The sequence below is a fragment of the Amblyomma americanum genome, chromosome 4, assembly GCF_052857255.1.
Source record: "Amblyomma americanum isolate KBUSLIRL-KWMA chromosome 4, ASM5285725v1, whole genome shotgun sequence".
In the NCBI taxonomy this organism is placed as follows: domain Eukaryota; kingdom Metazoa; phylum Arthropoda; class Arachnida; order Ixodida; family Ixodidae; genus Amblyomma; species Amblyomma americanum.
Genome location: NC_135500.1, coordinates 137,783,986 through 137,797,013, shown reverse-complemented (window position 1 = coordinate 137,797,013; position 13,028 = coordinate 137,783,986). Strand labels below are relative to the sequence as shown.

Sequence of the window (13,028 nt, the reverse complement as noted above, 5' to 3'; positions counted from 1 at the left end):
AAATTCGACCGCCGCGGCCGGGATCGAACCCGGGACTTTCGGGTCTGCAGCCGAGCGGCATAACCACTGAGCCACCGCGGCGACTGAGCTGTTATAAGAGAAAAAAAAAAGGGGGGCGATATATGAAATACACGTGCCGCCACGGCCACCCGCGTCCACGCATTCTAAACAGAAGGGAGTAAAAAAAGAGCAAGCTGTCCTCTAGCGCGCCCCCTTTTATAATAGGGAGTTCGCTTACTCCTTTTTTTACTCCCATATCGGCGCATTTGTGTTTAGAGTGCGTACACACTGCGGTGATGCGAGGCGAGATGTTCGTTGTGGCTGTCGCTGTTCCACAGAGGGGGAAAAAAAAACGAATGAATACGAGCCCGAATACGAAGATACAACTTTTGTATCGCAACCGGACCCGCCGCGGTGGCTCAGTGGTTAGGGCGCTCGACTACTGATCCGGAGTTGCCGGGTTCGAACCCGACCGCGGAGGCTGCGCTTTTATGGAGGAAAAACGCTAAGGCGCCCGTGTGCTGTGCGATGTCAGTGCACGTTAAAGATCCCCAGGTGGTCGAAATTATTCCGGAGCCCTCCACTACGGCACCTTCTTCTTCCTTTCTTCTTTCACTCCCTCCTTTATCCCTTCCCTTACGGCGTGGTTCAGGTGTCCAACGATATATGAGACAGATACTGCGCCATTTCCTTTCCCCTAAAAAACTAATTATTATTATTATCGCAACCGATGTATACGCACAAGGAAGGCCCAGCTATCGGAGTTTGCTAAGGATCACAACTCGATGGGGTTGCCCTCAGTTAGCCTTTATAGGTAACAATTAAGTGGTCGGAGATGATTTCGCACCCAGGACGGGCAACAGAAAACCCAGCTCCGTAATACGCGAGTTTTAATGTGAAACCATTGTATGACTCATCAGCAACGCAACCCAGCATCAGCGTTGACCAGCAGCTGTGGTCCCAAAAATCTCAGATGACGTCACCGTGGTATGAAAGAATTCCTTCTGAAGGCACGGGCTATCGCGGTCCCAGGACTTCCAGACTGCGAGGTCAGTATGCAAACTTATTTATTTACTTATTTATCACAGTACCCACTGCGTCATAAATTGCATTACAATGGGGAAGGGGGGTATTACAATGGAAGGGGAACAAAAACAAAGTACAGGTGAATTTTCACGTGCACGCAAAAACACCGTTACAGTGAACCACAAAAATAACAACAACTGCACCATAAACGCGCGCCACAGGGACTAGGAATCACAGGAGAACAAACCTTGGATTCGAGGAAAATTTATTTTCGCATAACTGCATCTGCACACAAACGTTGCTTCATGACGAACAAAGGTGAACCTAGTATACGCGTTGCCTTACGATTGTACATGCTAGTCAGTATAGGTGTGTCATTCGAAAGGAAGAGCAAAAACACTTTCAAAAATAAAAATGAGAAATAGTGCCTTCGCACATAAGTGGTCTTCTTAACTGCCCCCCGTAATTTTTAAACGGCGCCAGACGAGACTTATACCACGATTAACACGCAGGGTTAAACGACATCACGCAGCGGGAAAGCACGCAGCGGGAATGCTCTCGGGCACTCGGGCATTAAGTGCCCGAGTGCGCGCACTGTCCGCCCGTTTAACTGCGCGAACGCACCTGCGAGCGTATTGTTCCCCAAAGTAATAAAACGCAGTCGCTATACTTTCAACGGCTGTTATACAATTTTTGTTGGGTCCCTGAAGTTATGCGTTCGTATTTCATGCTTCATGCTAAATAAACAAACTTTCAAGCCCCAGGCGGTCGAAATTATTCCGCGGCCCTCCACTACGGCGTGTGACCATAACCTGCGTGTCGCTTCGGGGCGTCTATAGCTAACGTGCCGATGCCGCACTGTGATGTAAAAAAAAAAAAACATACATTCAGAATTCTCGTCATTCCCGGGGCAGCTGGATGTGACGGCGGATGTGACAGTGGAGGTGGCGGCGGCAGATAGTCCCGCCACCCTCCACGAGTGCTCCGCTCATATTGAACGTATTATCGCAGATGGCATATCTTTTTACAGGCTAGCGCCTTTATCGAAGATACCCCAGGCCTCGAAGCCAAACGCAAGTCAAGCGAGGCCAACGCGGAGTCCAGCGCTTATCTCGTAAACAGCGCCGTGATAGCGTTACGCTTATCTCGTAAACAGCGCCGTGAACCTCGCAGGGAGTCCTTCCCAGATCGATTCCCCGGAAATAGGGAAAAAAGAAAAGAAGCGCAGCACAATGCAAGGTCTCTATTCTAGCGACACGTGTCGGGAAAACACGGCTTTCCTTGTCCCTTCAGTTATATGCTTCTTTTTTTGTCGCCGCACTAATTTACGGCCGTGCAGCATACATATGTATGCCTTCTGTGGAGGCGCAGCGGCCGGTTATAAACACTGCGTTCTGCTGGCGACTGCATCTTAAGCGATCTGAATTCCAATTCCCCATCAGCCACAACTTGATAGATCTTTCCACAACCCTTCCTCCCCTCTTCTCCATCAACCATCACTCTGATCGTCGTTTCTCACGCGTGCGGTTACACGGTAAAAAAAAAAAAAAAACTTACACGAGAGCACTACAGAGACTGCATTGGGGAAATGCGAAAGCATTAATGTTTTCCGCCTCGTTGGTGGCTCGTAGTCGACTTTAGCAGCTTTTGTCCATATGAAGTCGTATGGAATGTTCTAGAACTATTTGAAAACCTGCATAGCATACTCAGACACCGACATTAATAATAATAATAATTGGTTTTGGGGGAAAGGAAATGGCGCAGTATCTGTCTCATATATCGTTGGACACCTGAACCGCGCGTAAGGGAAGGAAGAAAGGAGGGAGTGAAAGAAGAAAAGAAGAGAGGCGCCGTAGTGGAGCTCTCTCTTCCTTTCTTCTTTCACTCCCTCCTTTCCGACATTCAGGGCTCCGTTTTTTGCTTCACTCTAATTGGTTGTAGGCATGACGTCATCAGATTATGGGATGACATCACACGCATATGATACCGCATGGTGTAATTAACCACAGTAATTAACACCATTGATTAACTCGGTTAAGCAACTTCACTAAGTAGCATTCTTAACTAGCATCATTAATCAAGGTTATTAAATATTACCATTAACTAGGGTAATTAATTAATGACTAATGCCAATGACTGATTCGATATTGTTTAATCACTAGCTTTATCTACTTCACCACACCACTCTTTCTTCCACGTTTTGCGGACACTTTTTTCGGACACTTCCGGTGCCGACACAGCCAAGTAGTGCTTTCGCATTAATAAAAGTCCCGTCGCAAATCGTCTATGTGCGCCATCTACAAACTGCCTGGACGCCGCGCCTCAGCTCGCGACCACGTATAAGGCGCAACATTCACGAGACGCAACAGCTACAGCTTGTCGCAGTAATTCAAACTGCCGCTTTAGTAAGAACGCGGTCGACCTGGCGTCGACGCGCCGAATTAGGCGACCGAATATCGGACGTACACAAGACATATAGGCGCATAAATTGGCAAAACGACGCCATCGTCGTTTACCCCTGGCATCGTCGCTGACGCATCTCACGGACGCCATTGGAGGACAGCCAATCACAGGCCCGACACGTGGCGTCCCAAATGGCCCGCGCATGTAATACATATATACGATGTATACGCTGGTCGCGCATGTATATAGGCGATGGTCGTCGCTGTCACCGCCATTTATATATATATATATATATATATATATATATATATATATATATATATATATATATATATATATATATATATATATATATATATATATATATATATATATATATATATATATATATATATATAAACGGGGCCGAATAAGGCAGTCTCATCTCCCTTCCCACCGGACCTCCGGATTCCGCTGCATCCTCGATATAACCCCGCGCTTTTCCATGGCCTGGCGGCATGTCAGAACGTTGAAGACGGTATGTATATACACCGGCCACCCATATAACGTGCATTTCAAAATCGGGCGCGTTCAGCAACGCACCGTATTTCATTTTACGGACGGCTGTTCCTTCACGGAACGGCCAGCTGCAGATCTGTGCCCTATCAGGTCGGTAACAGATATTTCTTTTGCGTATCCGTATAGCGCTCAGAGTCAATGCGCGTGATAAAACTGAGCTATTCCACTAAACTGACAAAGACCGCAAACGCTTTCACTTTTTTTTTTCTCTGGCTGATAAAACGAAGGCAGTCAAGCCAAAGTGCAGAAACGTCGTTCTGGAAGAAGACTTTGCCCCGCCGCGGTGGCTCAGTGGTTAGGGCGCTCGACTACTGATCCGGAGTTCCCGGGTACGAACCCGACCGCGGCGGCTGCGTTTTTATGGAGGAAAAACGCTAAGGCGCCCGTGTGCTGTGCGATGTCAGTGCACGTTAAAGATCCCCAGGTGGTCGAAATTATTCCGGAGCCCTCCACTACGGCACCCCATTCTTCCTTTCTTCTTTCACTCCCTCCTTTATCCCTTCCCTTACGGCGCGGTTCAGGTGTCCAGCGACATATATGAGACAGATACTGCGCCATTTCTTTTACCCAAAAAAACAATTTAATATTATTATTATTATTATTATTATTATTATTATTATTATTATTATTATTAAGACTTCCACACTGTCAGGCGCATGGCGACAACCACATGGGCTCAAACACACGCATGCAGATACCGTGCACTCCTCTTTCCGCTCCTCACGGCGTTCAATCAGGTTCATGCGCCACCGAGCAGCCATGCCATGTACTTAAAGGGGCTGTGAAGGGGGCTCTAATAAAGTTGCGGCATGTCTGGGATATTGAAGCACGCCGCTTTACGAATAGTGTCCAGCAAAAATTTTTTTTAATGCGCTTTGTAGAAGCTGAGTTATCTGTAGTTAAAATTTGAATTTCAGCGTCTTCGCGCCTTTCCCTCTCCTCTCGTCACTTTTTGCACGCTGGAAGGTAGACGCTCCTTCGCCGACCCCCCCTCTGGGAGCGGTACTTCCCGACCCGCCGGAGCTAAGCGGCTTATTGGCCGCGGTCACGGTAGCTGCCTGACGTCTGAAAGAATCTAACCAATGGCCACCTCTCACCCTGTCTGCGCAGATGCGGGGGACGGAGGAGGGTGCGAGCATGAAAAAGTCGCCGGGAAGGGCTCACCAACTTTGACGCGCGATTGTGGGTCGTCTGCTGCGTCTAGAAGAGTATTATTTGACTCTGGTTTTAATGGCGACGCAGTGCAGTGATTAAGTGAGTTAATGTGCTCTCCTCGGAAGGCGTTTCAGGGCCCCTTTAAGGTTCACATAAGGTCCAAAGAAGACCATATTAAGGTTTTCTGCGAGCACCGCGCGAGAGGCACGTTCAGCTACTCAAAGGGGCAAGCGTCTTAACAGTGACGAAAGAAGCGCCACATGGAAATAACAAAGGAATGTCTCCTTCAACGATGACTCGATTCGAAATTATCTATCTGAAACCTGCAGCTTCACAGGACCTTTCTTCAGAAGGACTTGACGATGCAGCGCGTCCAGCCGCAGTGCCGAACAGCCCAGGACGCAGATGGAGGGTAAATCACTCAGAAGGGTAAATGCTTGGACTTGTTGGTTCATATAAAAACATAGCGCAAAAAAAAAACTCACAGGACGGTTACGACTGTGTCACGCGAGATTCAGCGATAACTGTTTAAGCGTTTAGTCACGTGAACACTGGTGTAGTGGTCACGTGATGCACCCCTGCACTGGCGGGCGGCTGTTCCAAACAGCCACCCGCAGGCTTATGCAACACAGGTTGACCGGCGCAACCGGTGGGTGTGCGCTAGCACCCACCGGTTACCCAGGTGGTCGAAATTATTCTGGAGCCCTCCACTACGGCACCTCCTTCTTCCGTTCTTCTTTCATTCCCCCTTTTATCCCTTCTCTTACGGCGCGGTTCAGGTGTCCAACGATATATGTGAGACATACTGCGCCATTTCCTTTGCCCCAAAACCAATTATTATTATTATTATTATTATTATTATTATTATTATTATTATTATTATTATTATTATTATTATTATTATTATTATTATTATTATTATTATTCGAACCCCACCCCCAACACACACAGTGAGATCCCGACAAAACTTGTTTTCGGAATCACCTTCCTGTTCACGCATCGCGATTCAGGGATTCAGTGCCCGCAAGCCGGATAACAGGAATACACATGAGTTTCGTGATGCAAGTGTAGCATGTAGTGTGTCGACAAGCCACGGCATTCGCTGCGTTCGCGCACCAATATAGTTGGCGCGCCTCCAGCTGAGAGGTCCTCGACGCCAAGGATAGAACTGGCCCGGATCGGAGCACATTGTGCGAGGTCTGATGGTTGTTGCCGTATACACAAGACGCGCTCGTCGCGAGCAGCATTTGCATACCTTTTCCAGCTTTCCGTGCTCAAGTGAGGCGCATTATTTTCGATGTCTGGTGATAAGCGACCGAAGCGTCATTAACGCTGCGCGACCTTCGATCGTCCTCCCCGGAAAGCGGCATACGTCGCACCTGGAAAAACATCACGCACGCCGACAGGCGACTGCATAATTGCGAGAGAAGCTTACCGCAGTGGTGGCCGAGTGGTTGAGCATCCGCCTCGCATGCGGGAGGTGCGGGGTTCGATCCCCAGTGCCGCCGGGTACCCACCGGTGATACAATGGGTACAAGCTTTCCCCTGGTCTGGTGCTCGGCTTGTTTAGGGTGAAAAGCTTGGGAAATGGGTCTTTGACCCCCACCTTGACAATTCGAAAATTACCTTGTGCCATGGCGCTCTTTGGCCGTAGATGCCCTTGCGCCATAAAAAAAAAACCATAACCATCATCATTATATGCGTCGCGTTGCGTATAGATACACCGTTGGGACTGCAGTAGCGAATGCACGATGCCGTTACACGCGGAAGCGTTGCTGCGCAGCACACACGCATGGCCAGGGCGAACGATCTGACACGATTTACTCCAAGGCCTAGATCACGTGATATCGGGCAGTATGTTTTCCCGGAGTTAATAATAATAATAATAATAATAATAATTGGTTTTTAGGGAAAGGAAATGGCGCAGTATCTGTCTCATATATCGTTGGACACCCGAACCGCGCCGTAAGGGAAGGGATAAAGGAGGGAGTGAAAGAAGAAAGGATGAAAGAGGTGCCGTAGTGGAGGGCTCCGGAATAGTTCAGAATTAGAATACGGGGTGAACTAATGCAAGGGCGATTGTCCGGACCCGTAGAGTATCTGTTACGGGTCCAGGTTGGACTTATTTTTGGAAATGTGGCGGAGAGTTTGAAGGATGCTTCACTCCCGCCACCGGTTGGCCCGGTATTGCACTACCTCCGGGATCGGCCTTGTCTTCAGCGCGTCTTTCCTATCCTGTCTTTCTATCCCATCTTCCAACTCTCCTACTATCTGCACGTGGTAGCGATTGTGGCTCGGCTTGAGCCACTGAGCAGGTCTGTGCACTTTCCTTTCTTCCTGGCAGCAACAGACAGACACACAGAACTAATGCACGTGATTATTTGATTAGGCCGAACGAGGACAGCAGATAGGCTTTCTAGCTAGGCATCCTCTGGTGTATGGGCCACAGGACACCCATCGGTAAAAATACATCTTCCATCCGCGAGCCGCCACCCACCCACTCCATCTTCCATGCGCACAGCCAAGATTTTTTGGGGGGAAGAGCCCAAGGTTGTTTCTTGTACGAGGGAACTATACATGCCTACGGTGAATGTAAATATCAAAGACGCAATGGGAAGGCAATCAATAAAAAAGCGATGAGTACAACCGATACCTCTAACGCAGATTTGTCACATCACATTATATGATCGCCTACGCGCTCTCTCTCTCTCTCTCTCTCCACCTCCCCCCCCCCCCCCCTCTCCCCCCGGCATGGCCTCTCTTTCTAGCTTTATTATCTACTTCCAAACTTGCACTTCGTCACGTGGTTTGACAGACAGAAAATCTTTATTGAGCAAGTGAGTTTTAGACCCTGCTGGGTCCCTGGGCCACTGCGCGGTCCCGCACTGCATCAAGTAGGTCATGTAGGGACATGACGTCGGCAGCCCGAGTCACCGCAGCAAGCTGCGATGTCGGGTCTGCAGACATAAGCAGGACCTCCCAGTCCTCCCAGCTCGTGGTTTGAACAGACAGACGGACGCGAAAAAGGAATCAGCCCGGTCAACTTGTGTAGCAAGTCTGTAACGGACGGTCCTGACACGCGGCAATGAGCGAGCTAGCGCAAGCATGCTCCAACGAAAAGAGGACGTAATACTTTCAGTGCCGCGCGCTTTCCCAAATGCCCTCAGTGCACACACGCTTTCCCTCGCGTGAGGCCTCGCCAAGGCGCCTTGTCCCGCGCATGCATCTCCTGTGCAGCTGGTACAACGCGCGCGGCTGTCGGCGGCGGCGCTTTGAACGGCCTGGCGCGGACGTCTTCTACCCTCCGCCGGAAAGGTCGCAGATTGACGAAGAGAGAAAGAAAAAGAGAAGTTCACGTGCGACACATTAGCCCGCGAGAGCGACCTCCAAAGGCGCCGCGCAGTGCGGAGGGATGGTGCACACCTTTTTACATGATGAGCACCGGGCAAGGACCCGCCGCGGTGGCTCAGTGGTTAGGGCGCTCGACTACTGATCCGGAGTTCCCGGGTTCGAACCCGACCGCGGCGGCGGCGTTTTTATGGAGGAAAAACGCTAAGGCGCCCGTGTGCTGTGCGATGTCAGTGCACGTTAAAGATCCCCAGGTGGTCGAAATTATTCCGGAGCCCTCCACTACGGCACCTCTCTTCCTTTCTCCTTTCACTCCCTCCTTTACCCTTCCCTTACGGCGCGGTTCAGGTGTCCAACGATATATGAGACAGATACTGCGCCATTTCCTTGCCCAAGAACCAATTATTATTAAGGACGTCGCTTTCCTGCCGCGGTCGGCATGTGATCTAATCGACTGCGCTTTGTACGATATCCACAGCCTTTGTACTATATCCACATCTTTCGATGCGGTTGTCCACTGCGACACGTGCAGTCGCGGACAAAATAATATATGGAGCACGCTGCACAGTCGAACTCGTCTGATCGTTACCTAACGAAAATTAATGAGTGTTGACACTTATGCAAGTAATTAAATACCGCTTATACACTGTATACAGGAATCAACCCCGATGGGAGTTTAAATGGCTGAAGTCGCTCATTCATGTGTCGTGTGAGAAACATTTACTCCATCAATATGGAGCAGTACGGAGCACCAGTTAATGGAGCATAAATGAGAATCCTCTTCTTTTGGACTCCCATTATTGAAAGAGAGTTCATTGGTCTCAGCACTCCTTCAACAAGCTTACAAGCCCTGTAAAAAGTTCGGAACTGAAACAAGATTTCACTGCAGACTTTATCGCCATATAAACCACGGTCCGCCAAAAAAACCAACGCCGATTAAGTTTAAACTGAGAGCACCGCCGGAGGTGATACGGCATGTCAGTGTTTACTTTTATATTCGCCTCTTTAAAGCTTGGCTTCTTACCATGAATGAGCTTTATTAATATAACCATTATCTATTAATGTAACTATTAACTATTTCATCGCAGTTCGCAGCCGCCGCGGTGGCTGAGTGGTTATGGCGCTCGGTTGCTGGCCCGAAAGACGCAGGTTCGATAACGGCCGCGACGGTCGAATTTCGACGGAGGCGAAATTCTAGAGGCCCGTGTGCTGTGCGATGTCATTGCACGTTAAAGAACCCCAGGTGGTCGAAATTTCCGGAGCCCTTCACTACGGCGTCCCTCATAGCCTGAGTCGCTTTGGGACGTTAAACCCCCATAAACCCTAAACCAAACCATCGCAGTTCGTGTCAACACAGTTGCACGGTGGCGGCGCGTACAGCCTGGTGCGATTTGAAGATGATCACTTCAGGCTTCACCCACGCGGACTAAAACCCGTTTATTTACACACGAAGGCTGAAAGAAATACGCGAGCTTAGCTATAAGCTGAAGGGTTGCTCTTTCCTGCGCTGTCATTTATCGCAGACTAAGCGACCGCTACGCCAAGAGAAAATTATTGTTTTTTTAGGCAAGAACGAACGCGATAACCTTCATATCGCGCGATACTGTACAAAGGAAGATCTGGTATCGTGGAATCGCGCTAGCGGATTCTCAGGAATAGTTCAATATAGCTTACTACTGCGTAATTAAAACCATGACATTCCGAACCCTTGCACCATTGCAGGCGTCTGTGAACCAGCAGAAAAAAGCGGCGAGACAGCGACGATGGTAATAATGGTAACAACGGTAACCACCATTATCATACCAGCAAGCCTAGCGGCAAGGTGGCGGCACGAACGACGGAAAATGGAGTTTTCCATTAGGTGGTGGTAGTTGTTTTTTATTAAATTAATAGTAAAAAGGAAGGAAAAGATTTTTGCTAGCCCCGGCATCTGCCATCGATACTGAAGCACCTGAGCTGGGCCAGCGGAAATAAAGGATAGCAGGCAGAATGGAGAAATGAAATGAATGAGGTGAGGGCCTTTCCATTTCTATATATAATATAATTGGTTTTGGGGGGAAGGAAATAGCGCAGTATCTGTCTCATATATCGGCGGACACCTGAACCACGCCGTAAGGGAAGGGATAAAGGTTGGAGTGGAAGAAGAATGGAAGAAAGAGGTGCCGTAGTGGAGGCCTCCGGAGTAATTTCGACCACCTGGGGATCTTTAACGTGCACTGACATCGCACAGCACACGGGCACCCTAGCGTTTTGCCTCCATAAAAACGCAGCCGCCGCGGCCGGGTTCGAACCCGGGAACTCCGGATCAGTAGCCGAGCGCTCTAACCACTGAGCCACCGCGGCGGGTCTTTCCATTTCTGAAAATTGTTTTTTCGGGGAAAGGAAATGGCGCAGTATCTGTCTCATATATCGGCGGACACCTGAACCGCGCCGTAAGGGAAGGGATAAAGGTTGGAGTGGAAGAAGAATGGAAGAAAGAGGTGCCGTAGTGGAGGGCTCCGGAATAATTTCGACCACCTGGGGATCTTTAACGCGCACTGACATCGCACAGCACACGGAAGCTTTAGCGTTTTGCCTCCATAAAAACGCAGCCGCCGCGGTCGGGTTCGAACCCGGGAACTCCGGATCAGTAGCCATATCTCAGTTTGGGATTTGGGGCGTGTTGAGACCAAGACACTCCACCTCAAAAAGGAAGTTTCCTCCATTTTGCTGCACCATTCGGTGAACGGAGTAAAATAGCGCATTTCCCGCATTTGTGCTCCACATTGATAGAGTAAATAATTCCCCACATGGAGTTTTAACGGCGACGTCAGCCATTTAAACTCCCGTTAGGGTTTGTTCTTGTTTACAGTGCAGGTAAAGTGGAAGCTCATTAATTTGAACTCGCATATTAAGAACTTCCGCTTTATTCGAATTTACGCTCTGGTCCCGTCATCATCGATCATTAAGGGCAGCCCAAATTCGAGCACTGTACGATTCGAACAAATTTTCGGCGAACTTCAGGTTCGAATCAGCATGATTCGGCTGTTTTATCAGGAAAATAAACGTACCGAGAACTTCCGGCCCTCAATTATTATGCTTGCTTTTTCTGTTGCAGCTGTTTTCTATCCCTATTCCCATTGGTATGAGCGCTCGATTTAGACTGCATACGCGCTCTTACGCTATTAAATCTCGGCGCAACAGAGAACTTTTTCTGACTAATTAAGCGGTGAAGTTAATTTAGATTGCAACTAGTGTACTCACCGAACGTCTTGAGGTGACTAAAATCACCAAACGTTCACAGTTTAGCTTTGTTTCCTGACACACACGACAAGCTGCCAGAGATATCTCATATACGCTCCAAACAGAAAGGAGTAAAGAAGGAGTGAGCTGACCTCTAGCGCCCTCTCTTTTACAAAAAGGGAGTGTTCTAGGGGACACATTACTCCCCTTTAATTTTTATTAATAATAATAATTGGTTTCTGGGGAAAGGAAATGGCGCAGTATCTGTCGCATATATCGTTGGACACCTGAACCGCGCCGTAAGGGAAGGGATAAGGGAGGGAGTGAAAAACGAAAGGAAGAAAAGGGTACCGTAGTGGAGGGCTCCGGAATAATGTCGACCACCTGGGGATCTTTAACGTGCACTGACATCGCACAGCACACGGGCGCCTTAGCGTTTTGCCTCCATAAAAACGCAGCCGCCGCGGTCGGGTTCGAACCCGGGAACTCCGGATCAGTAGTCAAGCGCGCTAACCACTGAGCCACCGCGGCGGGGCTTATTTTTATTTCCATATCCTGTATTTTGTACATAGTGTATATAGCCGCCCTACCCCTATCCTTTCTTACTATCGCCCCCCCCCCCCCCACCCCTTTCCTTCCCTCTCCCTGTCCTTTTATTCCCGCTAGCTGCAGCTCAGGTGCTTCAGGTTTCGATGGCAGGTGCCGCGGCTAGCAACATCTTTTCCGTCCATTGTTATTTTTATTAACAAATATCCACTAACTACCACGCTGTATTCGTGTTTAGGGAGTACGTGCGACACGGTCGCAAAAGCGCGCGCAAAAAGGCACCACGTGACACGTGCAGCCGGAGGATGCACGCACTATTTCCGTCGCGGAAGCCGCCAGGAAAGGACCCGCGAACAGAAGGGCTCAGCGCGTGCGGTCACACACACGCTTGTCTAAACCCGGGCGCGCCTCTTTCCACCCGTCTCGTTCCGCGTGGCGCCCAACGCGTGCAGTGTGTGTACGCAGGCGCCCAACGAGAAAGAAAAAGGCGCGACACACTACGGCGGCAAACAAACTGAGCGACCGAGGCGAGAAAGACAGGCACGAAAATAAAAGAAAGACAGCGACGAATGACTGCTTCCGCGAGGAGGCCGCGCTGGTCAAGTCAACAAAAGCTCGCTTTGTCCGTCTCTCTTCCTGGATGCACCCCGGAGGCCGCAGGCGACATTATGGCCCGTCATCGCATTGGCCAAGCGAGGCCCCGTGTGGCCTGAGCCATCTTCGTGATGTGGCACCGACGTGTACGCATTCCTGTATGCTATACGTGGCTC

At 49.4% G+C, this 13,028-nt stretch overlaps 1 protein-coding gene and 1 non-coding gene across 4 annotated transcripts in view; both read right to left on the bottom strand.

Annotated features, from left to right (window-relative positions):
• mtd (TLD domain-containing protein mustard) overlaps positions 1 to 13,028 on the bottom strand; it is a 199,633-nt gene that overhangs the window by 173,902 nt on the left and 12,703 nt on the right. The gene's annotated exons all lie outside the window — the stretch shown is intronic.
• On the bottom strand, positions 10,762 to 10,833 carry TRNAS-ACU (transfer RNA serine (anticodon ACU)). The gene has a single exon. It is a non-coding gene; the product is annotated as a tRNA-Ser (tRNA).